Source organism: Sander lucioperca, chromosome 17, assembly GCF_008315115.2.
Source record: "Sander lucioperca isolate FBNREF2018 chromosome 17, SLUC_FBN_1.2, whole genome shotgun sequence".
NCBI classification, from domain to species: Eukaryota; Metazoa; Chordata; class Actinopteri; order Perciformes; family Percidae; genus Sander; species Sander lucioperca.
The window spans coordinates 26,197,828-26,203,827 of NC_050189.1; positions in this window are offsets into that span (position 1 = coordinate 26,197,828).

Here is a 6,000-nt window from a genome sequence, read left to right on the forward strand (position 1 = left end):
TCTGTAATGTCTAACTGTAATGCCTGTAATGTCTAACTGTAATGTCTGTAATGTCTAACTGTAATGTCTGTAATGTCTAACTGCAATGTCTGTAATGTCTAACTGTAATGTCTGTAATGTCTAACTGTAATGGCTGTAATGTCTAACTGTAATGGCTGTAATGTCTAACTGTAATGGCTGTAATGTCTAACTGTAATGTCTGTAATGTCTAACTGCAATGTCTGTAATGTCTAACTGTAATGTCTGTAATGTCTAACTGTAATGCCTGTAATGTCTAACTGTAATGGCTGTAATGTCTAACTGTAATGTCTGTAATGTCTAACTGTAATGTCTGTAATGTCTAACTGTAATGTCTGTAATGTCTAACTGTAATGCTGTAATGTCTAACTGTAATGCTGTAATGTCTAACTGCAATGTCTGTAATGTCTAACTGTAATGCTGTAATGTCTAACTGTAATGTCTGTAATGTCTAACTGTAATGTCTGTAATGTCTAACTGTAATGCTGTAATGTCTAACTGTAATGTCTGTAATGTCTAACTGTAATGCTGTAATGTCTAACTGCAATGTCTGTAATGTCTAACTGTAATTCTGTAATGTCTAACTGTAATGGCTGTAATGTCTAACTGTAATGTCTGTAATGTCTAACTGTAATGTCTGTAATGTCTAACTGTAATGTCTAACTGTAATGTCTGTAATGTCTAACTGTAATGGCTGTAATGTCTAACTGTAATGGCTGTAATGTCTAACTGTAATGTCTGTAATGTCTAACTGTAATGCCTGTAATGTCTAATTGTAATGGCTGTAATGTCTAACTGCAATGTCTCTAATGTCTAACTGCAATGCTGTCTAACTGTAATGTCTGTAATGTCTAACTGTAATGCTGTAATGTCTAACTGTAATGTCTGTAATGTCTAACTGTAATGTCTGTAATGTCTAACTGTAATGGCTGTAATGTCTAACTGTAATGTCTGTAATGTCTAACTGTAATGTCTAACTGTAATGTCTGTAATGTCTAACTGTAATGTCTGTAATGTCTAACTGTAATGTCTGTAATGTCTAACTGTAATGTCTGTAATGTCTAACTGTAATGCTGTAATGTCTAACTGCAATGCTGTAATGTCTAACTGTAATGTCTGTAATGTCTAACTGAATGTCTGTAATGTCTAACTGTAATGTCTGTAATGTCTAACTGTAATGTCTGTAATGTCTAACTGTAATGGCTGTAATGTCTAACTGTAATGTCTGTAATGTCTAACTGTAATGTCTGTAATGTCTAACTGTAATGTCTGTAATGTCTAACTGTAATGTCTAACTGTAATGCCTGTAATGTCTAACTGCAATGTCTGTAATGTCTAACTGTAATGCTGTAATGTCTAACTGTAATGTCTGTAATGTCTAACTGTAATGCTGTAATGTCTAACTGCAATGTCTGTAATGTCTAACTGAATGCTGTAATGTCTAACTGTAATGCCTGTAATGTCTAACTGTAATGTCTGTAATGTCTAACTGAATGTCTGTAATGTCTAACTGTAATGCTGTAATGTCTAACTGCAATGTCTGTAATGTCTAACTGTAATGTCTGTAATGTCTAACTGTAATGCTGTAATGTCTAACTGTAATGTCTGTAATGTCTAACTGTAATGCCTGTAATGTCTAACTGCAATGTCTGTAATGTCTAACTGTAATGGCTGTAATGTCTAACTGTAATGTCTGTAATGTCTAACTGTAATGTCTGTAATGTCTAACTGTAATGTCTGTAATGTCTAACTGCAATGTCTGTAATGTCTAACTGTAATGTCTGTAATGTCTAACTGTAATGTCTGTAATGTCTAACTGCAATGTCTGTAATGTCTAACTGTAATGCCTGTAATGTCTAACTGCAATGTCTGTAATGTCTAACTGTAATGCCTGTAATGTCTAACTGTAATGTCTGTAATGTCTAACTGTAATGTCTGTAATGTCTAACTGTAATGTCTAACTGTAATGTCTGTAATGTCTAACTGCAATGTCTGTAATGTCTAACTGTAATGTCTGTAATGTCTAACTGTAATGGCTGTAATGTCTAACTGTAATGGCTGTAATGTCTAACTGTAATGTCTGTAATGTCTAACTGCAATGTCTGTAATGTCTAACTGTAATGTCTGTAATGTCTAACTGCAATGTCTGTAATGTCTAACTGCAATGTCTGTAATGTCTAACTGTATGCTGTATGTCTAACTGTAATGCTGTAATGTCTAACTGCAATGTCTGTAATGTCTACTGTAATGCTGTAATGTCTAACTGTAATGCTGTAATGTCTAACTGTAATGTCTGTAATGTCTAACTGCAATGTCTGTAATGTCTAACTGTAATGCTGTAATGTCTAACTGTAATGCTGTAATGTCTAACTGTAATGTCTGTAATGTCTAACTGTAATGTCTAACTGTAATGTCTGTAATGTCTAACTGCAATGTCTGTAATGTCTAACTGTAATGCCTGTAATGTCTAACTGCAATGTCTGTAATGTCTAACTGTAATGTCTGTAATGTCTAACTGTAATGTCTAACTGTAATGTCTGTAATGTCTAACTGCAATGTCTGTAATGTCTAACTGTAATGGCTGTAATGTCTAACTGTAATGCTGTAATGTCTAACTTCAATGTCTGTAATGTCTAACTGTAATGTCTAACTGTAATGTCTGTAATGTCTAACTGCAATGTCTGTAATGTCTAACTGTAATGCTGTAATGTCTAACTGTAATGTCTGTAATGTCTAACTGTAATGGCTGTAATGTCTAACTGTAATGTCTGTAATGTCTAACTGTAATGTCTGTAATGTCTAACTGTAATGTCTGTAATGTCTAACTGTAATGTCTGTAATGTCTAACTGCAATGTCTGTAATGTCTAACTGTAATGGCTGTAATGTCTAACTGTAATGTCTGTAATGTCTAACTGTAATGCTGTAATGTCTAACTGTAATGCTGTAATGTCTAACTGTAATGTCTGTAATGTCTAACTGTAATGTCTGTAATGTCTAACTGTAATGTCTGTAATGTCTAACTGCAATGTCTGTAATGTCTAACTGTAATGCTGTAATGTCTAACTGTAATGCTGTAATGTCTAACTGCAATGTCTGTAATGTCTAACTGATGCTGTAATGTCTAACTGTAATGCCTGTAATGTCTAACTGCAATGTCTGTAATGTCTAACTGAATGCTGTAATGTCTAACTGTAATGTCTGTAATGTCTAACTGCAATGGCTGTAATGTCTAACTGTAATGTCTGTAATGTCTAACTGTAATGTCTGTAATGTCTAACTGTAATGTCTGTAATGTCTAACTGTAATGTCTGTAATGTCTAACTGTAATGTCTGTAATGTCTAACTGTAATGTCTGTAATGTCTAACTGTAATGTCTGTAATGTCTAACTGTAATGCTGTAATGTCTAACTGTAATGGCTGTAATGTCTAACTGTAATGTCTGTAATGTCTAACTGTAATGCTGTAATGTCTAACTGTAATGCTGTAATGTCTAACTGTAATGTCTGTAATGTCTAACTGTAATGTCTGTAATGTCTAACTGTAATGCTGTAATGTCTAACTGTAATGTCTGTAATGTCTAACTGCAATGTCTGTATGTCTACTGTAATGTCTAACTGTAATGGCTGTAATGTCTAACTGAATGCTGTAATGCTACTGTAATGTCTAACTGTAATGTCTGTAATGTCTAACTGTATTGGCTGTAATGTCTAACTGTAATGCTGTAATGTCTAACTGCAATGTCTGTAATGTCTAACTGTAATGGCTGTAATGTCTAACTGTAATGCCTGTAATGTCTAACTGTAATGTCTGTAATGTCTAACTGTAATGTCTGTAATGTCTAACTGTAATGCCTGTAATGTCTAACTGCAATGTCTGTAATGTCTAACTGTAATGTCTAACTGTAATGCCTGTAATGTCTAACTGTAATGTCTGTAATGTCTAACTGTAATGCCTGTAATGTCTAACTGCAATGTCTGTAATGTCTAACTGTAATGTCTAACTGTAATGCCTGTAATGTCTAACTGCAATGTCTGTAATGTCTAACTGTAATGTCTAACTGTAATGCCTGTAATGTCTAACTGCAATGGCTGTAATGTCTAACTGTAATGGCTGTAATGTCTAACTGTAATGTCTGTAATGTCTAACTGTAATGTCTGTAATGTCTAACTGTAATGTCTGTAATGTCTAACTGCAATGTCTGTAATGTCTAACTGTAATGCCTGTAATGTCTAACTGTAATGGCTGTAATGTCTAACTGTAATGTCTGTAATGTCTAACTGTAATGTCTGTAATGTCTAACTGTAATGGCTGTAATGTCTAACTGTAATGACTGTAATGTCTAACTGTAATGTCTGTAATGCCTGTAATGTCTAACTGTAATGTCTGTAATGTCTAACTGTAATGGCTGTAATGTCTAACTGTAATGTCTGTAATGTCTAACTGTAATGTCTGTAATGTCTAACTGTAATGGCTGTAATGTCTAACTGTAATGTCTGTAATGTCTAACTGTAATGCCTGTAATGTCTAACTGTAATGTCTGTAATGTCTAACTGTAATGTCTGACTGTAATGTCTGTAATGTCTAACTGCAATGTCTGTAATGTCTAACTGTAATGTCTAACTGTAATGCCTGTAATGTCTAACTGTAATGTCTGTAATGTCTAACTGTAATGTCTGTAATGTCTAACTGCAATGTCTGTAATGTCTAACTGTAATGCTGTCTAACTGTAATGTCTGTAATGTCTAACTGTAATGTCTGTAATGTCTAACTGTAATGTCTGTAATGTCTAACTGTAATGTCTGTAATGTCTAACTGTAATGTCTGTAATGTCTAACTGTAATGTCTGTAATGTCTAACTGTAATGTCTGTAATGTCTAACTGTAATGTCTGTAATGTCTAACTGCAATGTCTGTAATGTCTAACTGTAATGGCTGTAATGTCTAANGCTGTTTGGAGCACAATAGACATGATTCTGAAATAGACACATCGTTATGAAGATTTTGTTAGGAAATGATTGTAAAGCTAATTAAATCATGGAAAAGGTTTTACACGGTGCAAGAAGCTGTTTGGAGCACAATATACATGATTCTGACATAGAAACAACTTGATAAGAGATTCTGGTAGGAAACAACTGCAAAGCTGTTTTGGTGATGGAAACTTTTTTACATGCCACAAAAAGCTGTTTTGAGCTCAAATCACATGATTTTAAAATAGACACATCTTGATAAGAGAGTCTGGTAGGAAATGACTGTAAAACTGTTTTAGTGATGTAAACAAGGTTTACACGCTGAAAGAAGCTGTTTGGCGCACAATAGACATGATTCTGAAATAGACACATCGTTATGAAGATTTTGTTAGTAAATGATTGTAAAGCTAATTAAATCATGGACAAGGTTTTACACGTTGCAAGAAACTGTTTGGAGCACAATATACATGATTCTAAAATAGAAACATCTTTATGAAAGATTTTGGTAGGAAACAACGAAAGCTGTTTTAGTGATGGAAACAAGGTTTACACGCTGCAAGAAGCTGTTTGGAGCACAATATACATGATTCTAAAATAGAAACATCTTTATGAAAGATTTTGGTAGGAAATGACTGTAAAGCTGTTTTAGTGATGGAAACAAGGTTTACACGCTGCAAGAAGCTGTTTGGAGCACAATAGACATGATTCTGAAATAGACACATCGTTATGAAGATTTTGTTAGGAAATGATTGTAAAGCTAATTAAACCATGGAAAAGGTTTTACACGTTGCAAGAAGCTGTTTGGAGCACAATATACATGATTCTGACATAGAAACAACTTGATAAGAGATTCTGGTAGGAAACAACTGCAAAGCTGTTTTGGTGATGGAAACTTTTTTACATGCCACAAAAAGCTGTTTTGAGCTCAAATCACATGATTTTAAAATAGACACATCTTGATAAGAGAGTCTGGTAGGAAATGACTGTAAAACTGTTTTAGTGATGTAAACAAGGT